This window comes from Lactuca serriola, chromosome 9, assembly GCF_051521515.1.
Source record: "Lactuca serriola cultivar US96UC23 chromosome 9, Lser_US96UC23_V15, whole genome shotgun sequence".
Taxonomy (NCBI): Eukaryota; Viridiplantae; Streptophyta; class Magnoliopsida; order Asterales; family Asteraceae; genus Lactuca; species Lactuca serriola.
In genome coordinates this window covers 86,935,751-86,954,295 of record NC_136416.1, presented here as the reverse complement: position 1 = coordinate 86,954,295, position 18,545 = coordinate 86,935,751, and the positions used below count along the sequence as shown (strand labels likewise).

At 38.1% G+C, this 18,545-nt stretch overlaps 1 long non-coding RNA gene across 1 annotated transcript; it reads left to right on the top strand.

The window, feature by feature from the left end:
* Positions 1-5,055: 5,055 nt before the first annotated feature.
* LOC145074899 (uncharacterized) lies at positions 5,056-8,560 on the top strand. The gene is made up of 2 exons (XR_013692163.1): positions 5,056-5,647; positions 8,030-8,560. It is a non-coding gene; the product is annotated as an uncharacterized LOC145074899 (long non-coding RNA).
* The last annotated feature ends 9,985 nt before the right edge of the window (positions 8,561-18,545 follow it).

The following is an 18,545-nucleotide window of genomic DNA, read 5'->3' as shown; positions in this document are numbered from 1 at the left end:
TAAGTCTTTCTCTCTCACACCATCATGCCCTGAAGTGAAATTAGAAAAAATCTAAGAAAAGAATACAAACATAACATTACATCATCATTTTATGAAAAAGGGCAAATATGGAAAATCAAGTCAAGTTGGGTTTCCATGAAGTTAATTTTGACAGATAATACACCATTCATCGGATTTAAGAAGGCTTCAGAATTTCAGCAGACTAATTTAACTTTAGCAGAAAATTAAAAAAAAAAAATTAGCGTATTTACCTCATAATTGGAGTGAGTTTTGTGCTGAAATTCAACCACCCCCATCCCCACCTCTCTGAGAAATCTTCTTTTAAGCTTCATCCAACATGATTTGTCATAATCTGCAAGGGCGAAACATTTTAAGTTTGGACCTGATCTAAATAATACAATTAAACATAAGGAAAAAAGTCTAATTTACCCATAAACAATAAATGAATATGCATTCCTATTTCTTTTGGTTAACACTTATCCTGGCTATTTTTCACAATGTTGATATTTTTTCCCTAAAAATGTTCTATGGAAGCAGGAAACATGAAAGGTATATTCTTAATAAAAGAATAAAATATAAAATTAAAAGTTAAGCAAATCCAGCATATCAACATAAAATCGATAATCTTTAAAAATGACAACTTTAAACATTTGTAAATAAATTTAGTAAACTTAAAGTACCAGATGGATGTTGTGCAACAAAAGAACCATGACCTCAACATCAGCAGCACTACGGACATTCTTCATCATCATTGTGTCTAACTTTGTGCATCTTCTTCTCGATAACACCAAGTGTATCAAGGATTCGATGTGTTGTTGTTTGAGGCTTATCTGTAAGAATGGAGAGTTTTTGTCCAATCATCTGATTTGAAATAAATGTGTGTATCGTTTGTTATTATACTGTATTTGGGAATTTGTGAGCTTTATTGAGGAAAAAATTAAGGCTGGTTGGTAAATGATTACCTACCATCATCATCATCATCAATTTCTGAATTGAAACAATACAATTATGAAAAACATTTTAAGGATACTGACCACTGCGATGGTTATAGAAGTGAAATATATGATCGATGAAATACCTTTGGAAGGTAATGTATTGTCGAATAGGTTTGATGAGGAGGCTGCTAATGGCTTAATGGAGGCAGCTTTTGAGTCGGGTGATGTTCAGGGCCCCATCATTTTGATTGGATCATAAAAGATTCTTCTTTTGTTTGATGTATATTCAAACGACCCAAAAATACGACCCAAAAATTTCATTTTTCAATATAACTAAAAACCATAATCTGAGTGTCATATCATAAAAAAAACCATTCGTGATGTATCCCAAACATAATAAAAACAACACTGTGCGGAAAACTGTATCATATCCATGTCATATAAAAATCAAAACTAAACCAACTCCCAGGATAAAAGCTGAATCTGTGGTGTGTGCGATGCCATCATCCCGAGCTCCTCCCTCTGCTAGCGGAAGTACCTGGAACCAAAACTAAAACTGTAAGCATGAAGCTTAGTGAGCTCCCCCAAACTACCACATACCATACAATACATATAAAGCACATACTGGGCCTTGCCCACTGCATCAGACCGAAGTCTGGAACTAGCTGCATCGGACCGAAGTCCGGAACTGACCGGGACCTTGTCCCCTGCATCGGACCAGAGTCCGGAACTAATTGCATCGGACCGAAGTCCGGAACTAACTGCATCGGACCGAAATCCGGAACTGACTGCATCGGACCGAAGTCCGGAACTAACTGCATCGGACCGAAGTCCGGAACTGACTGATCATGACATAGCATAACGCATAACAACTATTATAATCACACATACTGCATACTGCATCGGACCGAAGTCCGGAACACATAACACAAATATGCTTGAATCACAAAGACATCAAGCACTCTAGCTATTGTATCAGACCAAAGTCCGGAACTACTGATAATTAAACGGGCCGACATTGTGGCCGTAGACCCGTTCCTACTGAAGGGAAACTCACCTCGTGAACTGGCTGCTGAGTGAATAGCTCTGAGGGATAACTGCTGCTGCTCCGGTATCTCCCCGGCTACAAGTCCATGAACACACTCAATCAAATACTAAACACTGCACTGGGTAAAATGACTCTTTTACCCTTGGTCAAAGTCAACTGTTGGTCAAGGTCAATTCTCAGACAAAGTCAACCCACAGTTGACCTGACTCGCCGAGTTGGGCCGCCAACTCGCCGAGTCCCTATTCTCACTCCTCGACCCTGCTCGCTGCTACTCGTCGAGTATGGCATCGACTCGACGAGTACTCTCCCGATCCAAGAACTCAGACAATCTTCATCCGACTCGTCGAGTCCTATGAACAACTCGACGAGTTGTTCTTGAGTTTAAGAAGATTGCCTTGGACTCGCCGAGTTGTATGAACAACTCGCCGAGTTCCTCCATTACTGAGTCTACCCTCAAACTCACTGAGTCCACTCCACTACTCACTGGTCCCACTCGACACCGCTCAAAAGGAAGAATTCGGGGACTCGCGACTCGACTCGCCGAGTCGTTCTTCCGACTCGCCGAGTCACCGCCATGCAACTATTCTACACTCGATTCTGTTCGAATCCAAAACATACAAATGATAGATCTGAGTCCAATAAGCTGATTTACCACGTAAAGTTTCCAACTTTACGTGTACAAACACATGAACAAGGGAATAAAGGCTAAAAGATGCTTAAAAGGGGTAGATCTAGGGTTAATATGCAAAATAGCTCCATAAAGGCAATAGATCTGGGCTCTACAACTCCTAAATGAACAGATCTAAGGTTATCTCGACATAAGAGAGCTTCCATATCAACATAAGGCTTTGAGAAAGGCATTAACAAGATCTAGAAAGGGTTTTAAGGCATAAAAGAGAAGGAAAACTGAAGAATACCTCAAAGAGCTCTTGCTTTCCCTTGAATCTCTGCTCTACAATCCTTCTCCTTGCTCCTTTCTTCTTCTCCTTCTTCAAGCCTTCACAATAGCACACAAAATCACTTAGAATCACTCAAGAACGAATTAGGGTTTTCTCACAGCTTTTGAGGGTGAAGGAGGCGAGATTGGGGGCTATAAGGTGGCTTAAATAGTGGGCAACCCGGGGATTTAGGGTTTCTCCCAGACGGACAGACTCGCCGAGTCCAGAATATGGACTCGCCGAGTCGCCAGCTAACACGTGCTCGAAATCCCGACCCTACTCGGCGAGTCAGGCTATGAACTCGCCGAGTCCCTCTTGCAAAACTTCAAAATAAATACCAAGGAATTATCATACCGGAGACGGGTCGTTACATATATGATGGAAAGAAGGGGGTGTTTCTCTGGTTACCATAGGCACGAATAGGAATTATTCGTGAACAGATCAATCCTTCTAATTACTCTGGCATCAGGAAAATTAGAATTATGGTAATTGTCGTTGTTGTATATAAGTGAATAATCAAGGGAAAGTTATTATCGAAAAAAGAAATGGTGGCAATTGGCAAATACTAAAAACCCTGATCAGATATTCAAAACAAAACCCTACAACAGGCATTCAAATACGCATAAATTTGATGAGAATGGATGAAATTAAAACATGAAACAGACATCTATTGAAAGTGGAGCAATACTAAAAAGAAACAACATTAAAATCGAAATGAAGCTTCAGAATATGAAAAGCTTACATGAAGGATTCGAAGATGTCGAAGTGAAGAACATTCAGTTGAAGAATCCTGAAGACGTTCCAATGGGGATCAAATGGACCTAATTGTCCCTGCAGATAAGAGATATCATCCACAAAAAACCTCAAATTACCATGGCCGATGGGTTGTGAACGGAGTCGACAAAAGAATAGGTAGAGTCGAGTAATCGGAAGATATTGGGTGAGAGAGTCAATGGCATCGAATCGATTAGGTAAGGGGAATGGTTTCTGATTGAAGGTGAAGCCGCAGAGATAAGTGAGGAAGAAACTGGATTTGTGTCTTGTGTTAGAAAACGAACGCGGTGAAAGAAGTAGATAAGGAATAGAGGCGGTGTAAATCTGCTGTAGATTTGTAAATGGATGCAGTGGGAGGTGGGGAGGACAACATAAGTTCATAACATCGTAAGGATCTTGTATATAACACGTATCAAAAGTAGGGGTGTTCAAAAATATCCGCATCCGAAATATCCGATCCGAAAATCCGAAAATCCGATCCGAAATTATCCGAAATTTCGGATATCCGGATTTTCGGATATCCGAATTTCGGATATCCGGTTTTTCGGATTCGGATACGGATAGTGAATTTATAAAGTTTCGGATATTTCGGATATCCGATATCCGAAAAAAATATTTTTTCTTTATTTTTTAATATTTTAAAATGAGAAATTAGAAAGATTGACATGCTTAATGGACTAATGTTCCCCACCATTTTTAACTTTTTCGTGACCATTCTTTCCAAACTTTTATTGCAAACCTTTCCTTTTACAATCGTTATATATTTGTTTGTTATAATCCAGGTTCGTTGGCTTATAATCAAAAACTATTTAGTAAATGCTACATATATTTATTTGTTGCTATCGATATCCATCTATGTCTCAAGATTTAACATAGTTGCTATTATTAATTTTAAGAGTTGCAGTGATTTTATGGATCGGATGTTCGGATGTGGTTTAAAACTAATGAAATTCGGATATCCGGTTTAATATCCGAATCCGTATCCGAAATTTCGGATATCCAAAATTCGGATATCCGAATTTTCGGATACGGATTCGGATATCAAAAATCAATTATCCGAATTTTCGGATATCCGAAATTCGGATATCCGAATTTTCGGATATCCGGTTTTGAACACCCCTAATCAAAAGGAACTGATGAAATCATTATGATTAAAAATAACCCACCAAACATAAAAAAAAAAAAGAATTCCAGCCAATCATAAAAAAGTCCTATTCATGTGGTAATTCTATATAATTCCCTGTAATGAATAAGAAAAAAATGATAGTGTTTTTTTTTTTTTTTTTTTTTTTTTTTGTAAACAAAATAGAACATTGTTGACCTCTGATCACTTATCATCTGTGTGTATTACTGTTAATTTGCATTATTGAATATTTTCTTTGACTAAAACCAGATCCACTTGATTTTTTTTTTATTATTTTTTTCTATCGTAAAAGGAAGACTATGACTTCATCTTCCATTCTCGCATATGACATTTCAATGGCTTCCGGTTCTTCCTCTTGTATTACCGTTTCTCCTACCTCGCTAACGTTTTCCTAAGCTTTAGAGGCGAAGATACTCGTAATTCATTTACAGATCATCTTTATTATGCATTAAAGCGACCAGGAATTTGTACTTTTAGCGATAACGAAGAAATCAGTAGAGCTGAACACATGAAGCCAAAGATCGAGAGTGCAGTTAAAGAATCTAGGGATTCAGTAGTTGTATTGTCAAAAAACTATGCAACGTCCACTTGGTGCCTAGACGAGCTTCTGTTGATCCTCACACAAAGAAGGGAACGCAGTCATTTCGTTCTATAGTTTTTTATCATGTTAATCCGTCTGACGTAAGGAATCAAAATGAAACCTTCGAAATCGAAGTCAAAGCCTCTTCAAAGTGGACAAATGACAAAGTTAACCAGTGGAAGAAAGCTCTTAAGGAGGTTGCTGATTGGCCGGCATGGTTTTGTGTGGGTATGCTTGTTTATCTGTTCTTAATTTAATCTTTACTGATATCCATGTGACCATTTTTAACTGGATAGTACTTTATTTAATAACTGGACTATAATTGGTATTAACCTCTAGCCAAATTTTGGTCTATATATCAAATTCATGACCCAGTCAATTTTTTGTTGTTAAATTTGTCAATAACTTTGAACTTTTAGGGGATGTTTGTTTCATAGAAATTCGGAGGAGTTGGTGAAAATGTAATTCAATTAGAAATAAATACAAGTTGGGTTATCCCACTTGGTTAATATGGTCTATAACATGGTGTTTTATAGCAAGGAGGTGCTGAGTTCAATCCCGACTTATAGTTCTAAAAAAGAATTAGAAATAAGTGAGAAAAATGTAATCAGGAACAAATAGGCAACGATTTCCTCTTTTTATGTCAAGAGGTGAACAGGTTAATGCTTCTTGATACACCACATACACGTTTGACTCTTGACTAGAGCTAAGTAAGTTTGTGGTTCTTTCTCGAAAAGAAGAGTACGTTTCCAATTTACAGTTTAGCCTTTTACGAACTGGACTATAAGGGATTTAATTTACATAATTTTGTGTAATCTATCAATATTTGTTTTATTTTAATTTAGTTTTCATTTACAGTTTAATATTTAGTAAAAGTGAAAAAAATCTTCTATGCTATTGTAAACACTTTAACTGATCGGGTTTTATTTGAATTTTGATCTTCATTGCGGAACTTTTAATCAAATTTAAACATTTATCAATAGTATGTTGCATTAGGAAAGTTAATTATTCATTGAGTAATTATATGAATCATCATTCATGCATGTGCTAAAAGACATGTTTAATCTTTATTTTCAAAACTTAATTCGGACGATCCCATGTTTGGTTTAACTTTGCACCCTTCATCTTTGAAAGACGATTTTATTTTGAACTTAGTCGGTGCCAGAATTGATATGACCATAATACCTTTGTATTTTTAATTTTCAATCAATTTGATGTTTTTATTGTTACTTTTAAATATATAAAAAAATAAAATAAAGGCCTACTACACCATTCACCATCCCTCCACCTTCACTTTCCCCACCTTTCACTTTGTTGTTGATCGGAAACATACACAGAGACTCGATGAGAGTGAAAGAGGAGACCCAACTTGCTGCCAAGTCACCGACCACCATCACCGTCTCCACTCTCCGGCAGACCTTCTCTACATCTATCGAGTCTCCACCCAATTCCCTCACCCACTCACCCTAACCATCGACGTATGAAACCACTTCTAGCAATGTTTGAAGACACCACCTCGTCAGAGAAGTTGACCTCGCAAAGCTGCCATCACCGCTATCGCTACTGTAGATCTGCGCTGAAACCCTAACACCGTTTGAAGCCCTAACTATTGCCACATCTGTTCGAATACTTAGATATTAGGTGATGGTTATGTATATATGTGCGGATGGTGACCGGACCAGATGCACATCAATTAAGAGATATAAAGACGATCTAAGGTTTAGCTTTTGACACTTCAGATGTAGACGACGATTTAGGGTTTTGGTCTACCCATCCCCTTCCCCTTTAGATCTTCGTCGCTAAGATACACCCATCTCCGCTTCTTCTTCGACCATTCAACCATACTATCGATGATGAGAGGAGATCGGTTGTTAGAGTCTTCTTTCGACAAACCCAACAAATCGAACCTAATAGTGGTGGTGGTGGTCGGACATGGTGGTGTTGGTCAATGACAATGGTGAAGGAACCATATATTTAATTAAAAAATTTCTTTTAATAAATTAATAATTAATAAATAAATCAAAAAAGAAATAAATAAGGGCAAAATGGTCTTTTTATGCCCGAAAGATGACATGTGTAAGTTTTAAATTAACAAGCTACAATATGAGTTAATTTTTTAAAATAGGGACCAAACGTGCTTTGTTGCACTTATTCTTCTTGATGACATTGTTGAACCGAGCCACTTGGTAGCTTTACCAGGGCATATTAACAAACAAAGCAAGATTATAATAACAACAAGAGAAAACAATCTAGGTGGACGGTTTGAGTCTAGGTCTTGGAGGTGTCAAGAGTACCAAATGAAATTACTGGATGATGATGAATCATTAGAGCTTTTGAGTCGACATGCCTTCAGATCGAAAAGTCTAATGGAAGGTTACTAGGAGCTTGCAAAATAGGTATTGACGTATTGTGAAGGAAATTCGTTATCATTGGAAGTGTTGGCTTCCTCTCTATCACAAGATAATAGCATCCTATTTTGGAAAAGCACATTGAACTCATTGGGAAAAGATATTGACGTTGGAATTAAATGTGTACTAATTAGGAGCTACAACTCCTTGCCACATGACTCTAACAAAGAGTTGTTTTTGCATATTGCTTGTTTTTTTGTAGGCAAAGAAATGGATTACGTGGTAAACATAATGGAGCATGATTACTTCGTAATATTTGGGATAAAAAGTCTAATCAATAGATGCCTTCTTTCTATCTCACCAAACAAGAAAATTATGATGCATCCACTGCAATAGGAGATGGGGAGAGAAGTAGTCCATCAAGAATTACCAAAGAACCCTGCACAACGTAGTAGAGTCTGGTGTAATAAGGAATCTTATGATGTTTTGCGAAATGGAAAGGTGATATGCTTCCTTTGTTGAAGCTTCTTTTTCCTTCACATTGTCTTAGTTTATCTATAATTATATAGTTTTTATTTTATTTTATATATTATTAGGGGTCAAATACAATGGTGTTAGCCTACATATGTCGTTAGCCCACATGTTTATGGGCCCTTTACGCTTTAGTTGATTATGATTTAGTCTTAGCTAGTATTTATTCTCCCATTTCTTCTTTGTATCCTTCATGCTTTTCATTGTGAACCTTGTAATTTCTCTCTTTCAATAATCATATGAAAATATTATCCTGGTATCAGAGTGGAGGTTTGATACATTGTTAGAAGGTTTTGTAGCAGTTATCTGTGGCGTAGATCGATCTCTTTCTCCTTCCCAGTTGATGTTCGTTTGATTGTTGGTATTCGTTTGATTTTATTAGTTTGTAGTTGTTGTTGTTCGATCTCTTGCTGTTCAATTGGTTGCTTCTGTTGGTTTGTTGCTCTCCTCATTCTCTGATTGCTTATGTATTGTTGTTGTTATTTATCCATTGCTAACATGACTAAAAAAGATGATTCCCTTCAGTCAACTAGTACTCAACTAGATGGAAAGAATTATACGTACTAGAGTTATGTTATGAAGAAATTCCTTCGTGGGAAGGATATATGGGGCTATGTCACTGGTATTGAAGCCAAACCTTCAGTGCCTTAAGCTTAGAATTTCAATTTTGTTGGTTGATGCTTGGGAGACTGATAACTCCAAGGTCATTACTTGGATTAACAATTATGTTACATAGTCTATTGGTATGCAGTTGGCTAAATATGACACAACAAAGGAAGTTTTGGAATCACTTGGAGAGACTATATACTCAGTCCAACTTTGCTAAACAGTATTAGTTAGAATATGTGAAGGGTTGTATCGATCGGATACAGTTCAAGTATAAAGAAGAAAATTAAACTAATCTAGGCAAACAAAGAATATAAAGTAAATAACATAAAGAGTTCTCCAAATTGTCTTTCACCAAGAAAGGGTTTGTCTTCACCAAGAAAATGGTTTGTCACAAAGACGAACTCTACATTAGGGTTTACCCTAATATAGATTATATACTAATCTATACAAGTATATCCCTTGATTGAAGGGATTGTATCCAATCTATACTAAGAACTGATCTTCATCAAAAAGATATCAAAACTGCTATCTATTCTATACTTATCTATATTATTATCTACTATAGAAAAGATTACATATAATAACTATACTAAGCACTAATGCTAATGGATTTGATACGATGGCGCTAGTGGTGATGTAGACGTTGATGCTGACAGGTAGCGTGTAGAGTGTTTGACTCATCAGATCATAAGGTGTGACTTTACAAATTACAATCTACCCTATCTGATGATGTCAAAACTAAACTTCAATGAATTCTTTAGCTCGAGCTTCCCCGGAGTGTAAGAATGAAATTTTAAGTTCTTCAACTTTAGCGAATGCTCCCTTAAGAAGGTGAATAACTTCGAGGCAGCATTTATGAATCACAGTGGATAGACAGACGGATGATGAATTGATAATGTTGATTTCAATTTGACTCCCCCTTAGATTTTTCTTTTCTTTAGATCAAAGACATTTGATAGTTTCTTCAGCTTTAACAAGACTCTCCCCCTTTTTGACATCAGCAGAAAAATGGAACTAGAGGAGGAGACCGGAGTATCAGAGTTGTAGCTTGCAGTCTAGTAAGAGTGTTATGTCTGTTGATTGTATAGGTGTGAACTATCATTCATTAATATAGTATTACGAGATTTCATCAGCGTGCGGTTTCATATGCTGACTCATTAATCACTTTTATTAGAACAAAGAGGAAAGAGTGGGTTGGTGCATGTAATATATCACGGACAATGATATACCCATTGACACAGATTTTTCAAATTCTCATCAGCATTTGGTATCATACGTTGAATCATAAAGTTCTATAGAAGAATTTATGGAAATAATGGTTTGATATGTATGATATGGTGTTTTAGCTTAAACATTGGCATAGATTTATCAATCTCTCACAAACGTATGATACATTAAGTTGAATCATAAAGCTTTAAAGAAGAATATAAGGGTAAGAATGGGTTGTTTCAGTCATGGTGAGGTGGAATCAACATGAATCATTGACAAATATAACTCATCAGCAAGATATGTTTTTGATCCTTGCAGCACAAAGTTTAGTTGTAGTCTAGGATCAAAGATTCAACGTCAATTCATAATGGTACCATGTTATACCTCAATCTAGGAGGTTAAGGACACAAACAACCCTTTGCCATTTAAGGACAAGACAAGTATCTCTTACGCTGATGATTGTGCAGTCAGGGTAAGCGATTGGGTTATGCTCAATGTTTTAGCAGAACATGAGACTTGATGAATACGAAAAGCATGCTTCCAGCGAGGTTAGGTAAAATAGTTAACTAAGAATAAACAACCAAGCCTTTCTATCATTTTTTATATTTGGACCAAACAATCTCACTTTGAAAGTTTAGACAGTGCTAAAAAATCGGTGTGAGGGGGTGACTCAATGTTCTCAACAGATGGTCTCGCTAATGAGATACTTAGAGAGATTGAGGCACATATAATAGCATGCTTCTAGGGACAATTAGTTGTCAATAGTTACATACATGGATTTCTAAGTGCCACCGTCAAATCCTTAAGAATGGTACACGATATAAGAATACAAACAAAAGAGTTAGTCAAACAAGAAAGTGATATTTTGTATACCTTTTCAGAGAACTTTAAGTAGCCATTTTCAGAAAAATATTAGGGGTAGAAAATCTTTTGAGTAAAATTCAAAAGAAGAATCTTTTGAAATAAATACTCATTAATTAATTTCCTTTCTTCGAAAAATCTTATCTTCAAATCTAGATATATAAGAAAACATAATCAAATATAAACACATATACAACTTACTACCAGTGTTGTAAAAATCCCAATTAGGTCCCAATTAATCTCCGATTAATCCCTATGCGCTACTTGACCGATTAGAGAGCGCCTAGCGATTAATCCATGCATACAAAATGACTAAAACAGTAGACTCCAATGATATTTTAAGACTTTGAAGAAGTTATATCTCAATAGAAACTATTTGAGGTATGATTAGTGTTGTATTTATCATATTAACCTATTTTGTTATGATATTAGTGGTATTTATGAACTTTTATATGATATTAGTCATATTTAATTTTTTTAAATCTAACAAATTAGTAACTAATGGTCCCCGATTAATCTCCGCCTAGTCAATTAATCCCTGACACCAGTCCACCGACTAGCTAACGTCGAGCGATTTCTACAACCTTGCTTACTACAAACTAAGAATTATGAAGCCATTTATTATTGAGATAGATTCCAAGATTCATGTTCATTTGGATTAAAAGAGGAGCAGAAGACACTATTTGTAACTAGCGAGTTAATTGGCTCAAATACATGAAACCATCGTATCCTCAAGATCAACATGAGGGCATTCGAGGTTTTATCAGATTATGTGTTAGTAGATGAAAGTAAGACTCATTGTATTGATGGTTGCTCCTTGCATAAGAATAAGAGGACATGATGCCACTCTTTTTCTCAAAACCAAGAGCATTGAGATCTTTATGGATGGCTCTAGTTCTTACAAGTTCTGAAGAAAGGATATGCAAATAAATCTTAGATTGGCTTGAACGATGAATAAGAGAGAAAAGAAAATACTTATAAATACTAGAAGCAAAGCTATGTAAAAATCTGTAAACATAATAAAAGCAACACATGTTTTTGTGTTTTTCAGAAAGAAAGCAGAAGCAATGTTAAATCAAAATAGTTAGAAAAAACCTAATTCATCGAAAGCATGCCAAGATCTACAATCAATTTGTTTAAAGCCTTCTCGTCTCATGTCTTTGTGAAAATGTCAGCCAGCTGATCAGTGGATGGAATGTAGAACAAATCCACTTTTCCCTTTTGAACTATGTCCCTATTGAAATGATGACGAATGTCAATATGCTTGGTCTTGGAATGCTGCACTGGATTATGTATCATCTGAATGGCACAGCCACTATCACAACAGATGGGAGTGTTTGAGAAGTTTAGACCATAATCTAAGATCTAATTCTGAATCCATAAGATCTGAGCACAACACCTTCCGGTGGCTACATATTCAAGTGCATCGGTAGAACAAGCCACTGATGTCTACATTTTGCTAGACCAACTTACCAATCTATCTCCAAGCATTTAAGCTCCCACTGAAGTGCTATTTGGATCAATGCCATATCCACCATGTTCGGAGTCAGTGTATCCCACCAAATTAAACTCAGAATCATGAGGATACCATAAACAAATATTGGGTGTATGCTTTAGGTAACGAAATATCCTTTTCACGGCGAGAAGATGAGATTCCTTAGGATTTGCTTGATAACGAGCACATAATATAATAGCAAACATAATTTCAGGATCTTTGGTAGTAAGATATAAAAAAGAGCATATTATTCCTCGAAACAGGGTTGCATTTACATTATAACCATTTGGATCAACGCCAATAGATGCTGACGAGGACATCAGAGTATTTTCCAGATTTCAATCAGAGAAACCATACTTCTTCATCGTATCTGCAATATATTAAGTTTCACAAATAAAAATTTCATCAGTTAGTTGTTTAACCTGCAATCTTAAAAAGAAGGTTAGTTCACTCATCATGCTCATCTCGAACTTCTTAGCCATGATCTTGGTGAATTATGAACTTTTTGATCATAGAGAACTTCCAATTGCTTGATGAGAGAAACGATTTCATTAGCGGCATGACTCTTCTTTCTTAAAAAGACTACCCACGTAAACCTTGAAAATTCATCTATGATGACAAGAGTGTATTTCTTCCCAGCTCTTGAATTAAAAAGATCCATGTGAAGAAGATGAAGAGGTTTCATAATGGAAGAGCAAGACTTTGATTTGAAGGAAGACTTGGTTTTCTTTCCATTTGCGCTAAGCACAACTTATCCTTTATAAACTGCATTTTAGGAATTCCTCTTACAAGCTGATCTCCTGAGATTTTTGTTAGTGTACTATATTGTACATGTATCCAGTCTTGTAGCCCATATCTGTCTTAGCCCATGTACTTGTAAACTCCTAGGGTTTTGGCCCAATATCTCATGTATATATCTTCCTTCCTGTACACTTTGTTGAGGCAATGAGAATCGTGACCTCTTTACATGGTATCAGAGACTTATTCACTCCTTCCATAATTCCCTCCCTTTCCTTATCTCATCCGATCCTTTTCTTCTTTTTCTATCATCATATTCCTCCTTCTCTACCCTGATGACTGGAGAAAATTCTCAGCCTCCAACCCCATTCACAGCAAAAGCATATGCTATGACAAACATAAAAACTTACGTACCCTTAATCCTTGATCTGGCCACACATAACTATGATCCATGGAGTGATTTATTCACAGCCCACTGCATTGGATTCGAGGTTCTTGATCATATTGACGACACCTATGATGCACCAGAATCTGCTCCCGAAGACCCGTAATGGAAACAACTCGATCAGCTCGTCAAACTTTGGTTATTCGGCTCCATGTCACAATCCCTAATCACTTCTGTCTACTCTATCAATGCAATTGCTCGTCGTATCTGGTTGAATATTGAAGCTCGTTTTCGCCAAAACAACGACTCCACAGCTATGCAGCTCGAAAGTGAGTTACGCTCCATCACCATGGGAGATATGTTTGTTCACGCCTATTTTAACAAGATCAAAAAAATTTCAGACTTACTTGAGGGTATTGGCGAAAAGGTTAAGGAGAAACACATTGTCTTTCATGCGATTAATGGTTTGTCAAATAAATATGAATCCACTGCTGCATTTATACGACACTCTAAGCCTCTCCCTTCCCTTGATGAGGCTTGATCCATGATCCTTGTTGAAGAACAGAGGCTCCAAACCACTCAGATTCCTAAACCATCTCACGAAAATCATTCATCATCCCCACGACTTTTAAATGTCAACAATAACAACAATTCATCGCAAAGGGGTGGGAACAATTCCTATCGCCGAAACAATAGCAGCGCAAATCGTCACAATAACAAAGGGAATCACCGTCCTGCACCACCCTTTGCTGCCGACCCTGGACAACCAACCACCACCGTCGGAATCGCTGCAGCAATCAGCGTTTTGGCTGGTTCTTCGCTCCTCCGCTTGCTTCTCATCTGATGGCGCAAAGGCCTGTGACGTCGTATCCTCACCCACCTGCGTGGGATTATCAGCAACAACCCAATACTTCTTGGACCAGGCCCACTTCACATGTTTCTTCTGGGCTCCTTGGATCACGACCCTAATAGGTCCTATTCCCACAACAACATAACAGTCCACAAGCCTACTAGGCCAGTGCTGTCCAACCTCATGGGCCTGGCTCGGTAGTCCAGACCAGCCCACTTCTCTCCCAAGTTTGTTCAGCACAATGACTCTTCAAGACCCAACTTCTGGCGGATGGGTTATGGACACCAGGGCCACCGATCACGTGCATGCAGACGCAGGTATACTTAAATCTATTTGTAATAATGCACATAGCCCTCGTTTTATTTTTGTTGGTAATGGTTCTGCAATACCTGTTAGGACCTCGGGACACACCATATTTCCTTTTCCAAATCCTTATCGTCCTTTACTCTTAAAAATGTCCTCATAACGCCCAATATAATTAAAAATCTCATATCTGTTCGTAAGTTTACTACTCAAAATAATTGCTCTATTGACTTTGATCCTTTTGGTTTCACTGTTCTTGATTACCAGACGCGACGACCTCTCATCCGTTGTGATAGCTATGGCCCTCTGTATCCTGTCACAGCTTCCAACTCTCATGCGCTCATCTCCACCAACTCCAGCATCTGGCACCAACGACTCGGTCACCCTGGCGATCAAGTCTTGCACCATTTACTTTCTAGTAGCTCTATTTCCAATAATTCTACAAAGAATAATGTAATTTGCCAAGCTTGTCAACTTGGCAAACACACTAGACTTCCATTTCATTTATCTGATTCTGTTTGTTCTGCACCCTTTGATATTATCCATTTTGATTTATGGACTTCACCTATCTCTAGTTGTGGTGGTTTAAACTATTACATTCTATTTCTTGACCATTACACTCATTATCTTTGGGTGTACCCTCTTAAACAAAAATCTGAAGCATTTCAAAAATTTCTTCATTTTTCTAATGTTATTCACAATCAATTTGGGGGTAAAATTAAAACATTTCAAGGCGACATCGGGCGAGAATATAATAATAAACTTTTCCATGATCATTTTGCTTCTAATGGCATTACTTTTCGCTTCTCATGCCCTCATACTTCTCAACAAAATGGGAAGTCGGAACACATGATCCGCACCATTAATAATATGGTTCGCACTTTACTTTTCCACTCACATCTTCCACCCACTTTTTGGCCTGAAGCTCTCCACATGGCCACTCATCTTCTTAATATTCTTCCCTCTGTATCCATATCTAATGAAACACCTCACTACCGCTTGTTTCATCTCCACCCCACTTATGATCACCTCCGTGTGTTCGGGTGTCTGTGTTTTCCTAGACTTCAAACCATCCATAAACTTCAACCCCGCACCACCCCGTGCATCTTCCTTGGCTACCCTATTCTTCATCGTGGTTTTCGCTGTTATGATCTTTCCTCACGAAAGATCATCATCTCCCGCCATGTTACATTTGATGAAACTATATTTCCATACGGTTCTGTCACACCCATTGAACCCCCCCTCATATGATTTCCTTGACACTGCTGCTTCTCCCATTATTCACCAGATACTTCATCCTCCACCACACACCCCTATCCCTACTCAGGAACACCCGACTCAGGACGAGGGTCATCCTTCCTCCACAACTCCTCCTCATGAGCAAATCTCACCTCCACCTACATCTCCACCTCACTCACCACCTCATCATCCTCTTCCCACAACCAACCATCCCATGACCACCCGCTCTCAACGAGGTATCTTCAAACCTGTTGATCGCCTCAATCTCCATTCTACCTCCATATCCTCTGTCCTGAGGTCTCATATTCAGGCTTTGAAAGATCCAAACAGGCAAAAAGCCATGCATGAGGAATATAATGCACTTATTGCAAATGGTATTTGGGTATTGGTTCCACGCCCATCGGGATCCAATGTTATACGATCTATGTGGTTATTCAAGCAGATGTTTAATGCAAATGGCTCTCTTTTGCGTTACAAAGCGTGCCTTGTTGCTAATGGGCGAAGACAGCAGCCGGGTATTGATTGTGATGAGACCTTTAGCCCTGTCGTTAAACCGGCCACTATACGTACTATACTCAGTTTAGCAGTCTCCAGACATTGGCCCATTCATCAACTCGACTTGAAGAATGCATTTCTTCATGGTCACCTACATGAGACTGTATATAAGCATCAACCACCGGGTTTCCGTGATCCTCAACATCCAGATCATGTATGTCACCTTCAGAGATCCCTCTATGGACTCAAGCAGGCTCCCCGAGCTTGGTACCAACGTTTTGCTCAACACGTTCTTTACATGGGCTTTCAACATAACCTCAAAGATTCCTCCTTATTTATATATCATCATGGCACTGACACCGCCTACCTTCTTCTATATGTTGATGATATTGTGCTCATAGCCTCATCTACAACTATGCTTCAGTCGATCATATCTCAACTTAGTCGTGAGTTTGCTATGACTGATCTTGGAGATCTTAACTATTTCTTGGGCATATCTGCTACTCGCGGTCCTCAGTGTCTCTTCCTCTCTCAAAAAAGTACGCTTCATAGATACTTGAACGGGCACACATGCTAAATTGCAATCCAGCTCGTACCCCAGCTGAGACTACTCATAAGCTGGATGCCACCGGACCTCCTGTCTCCGACCCATCAGTATATCGCAGTCTTGCTCACGCTCTTCAGTACCTTACCTTCACCCGTCCTGACATAGCCTTTGCAGTTCAACAGATATGTCTTTTCATGCATGATCCTCGAGAGCCTCATCTACATGCCCTCAAGTGCATTCTTCGTTATGTCAGAGGAACACTTGATCACGGTCTCCAACTGTATGTTTCTCCCTCATCTGATCTGGTTGCCTACTCTGACGCTGACTGGGGCGGGTGTCCGGTGTCCCACAGATCCACTTATGGTTATTGTGTTTTTCTAGGTGATAACCTCATTTCTTGGTCTTCCAAGCGTCAAGGTGTTATATCTCGTTCTAGTGTAGAGGCAGAATATCATGGCGTTGCAAACACGCTTGCAGAAACGTGTTGGGTACGTAATCTTCTTCGTGAGCTTCAATGTCCTCCAACGAAGGCCACCATTGTCTATTGCGACAATATTAGCTCAGTTTATATGTCTGCAAACCTGATCCAACACTAGCGTACCAAACACATCGAGATCGACATCCACTTCGTGCGCGATCAGGTTGCTCGTGGTCTTGTACGTGTGACTCATGTTCCATCCTCCGCTCAATACGCTGATATCTTCACGAAAGGTCTCCCGTTTCAACTATTCAACGACTTCAAGACCAGTTTAAACGTTCGGAATCATCCTCCCGATCAAACTGCGGGGGGATGTTAGTGTAGTATATTGTACATGTATCCAGTCTTGTAGCCCATATTTGTCTTAGCCAATGTACTTGTATAATCCTAGGGTTTTGGCCCAATATCTCATGTATCTATCTTCCTTCCTATACACTTTGTTGAGGCAATGAGAATCGTGACCTCTTTACAATTTTTGATATGTTCTTTAAATTCAAATGCGATAGCCTCTTATACCAAAACCAATTTAGATGATACTTTCCTTCATTCTTGTTGAAGAGGACTTTATATCCAGCGTCAGACAGTTGGTTGATTGAAATGGGATTATGCTGAAGACCTTTCACATAAGAGACATTCTTGAAAACAAAAGAATTTCACTTTATGGATACATATCCCTTTGTAGCTCCCTTGCCATTATCTCCATATGTAATAGTCGAACTATCCTTTTTTTTGAAATCATCCATGAAAGACTTGAATCCTGTCATATGTCTTGAGAAACCGCTGTCTAAATACCAAATATGTTCTTTACCCTAAAACAAAAATATACAATACACCCTGAAACAAAAAAACAAAACACAAAACACACTGACTTATTTTTCAATGGGTTAGTCAAGAAAAAAAATACAATATAATTCATTAGGGAGACAGTTCAACGAGCTTGCCTTTTTGATCCACTTATCATTACGACTTATGATTTTTTTAGCGCGAACATAGTTCTTTTCAAAAGTGCACTCATTGACTTTGTGAGAAGCATCGCAA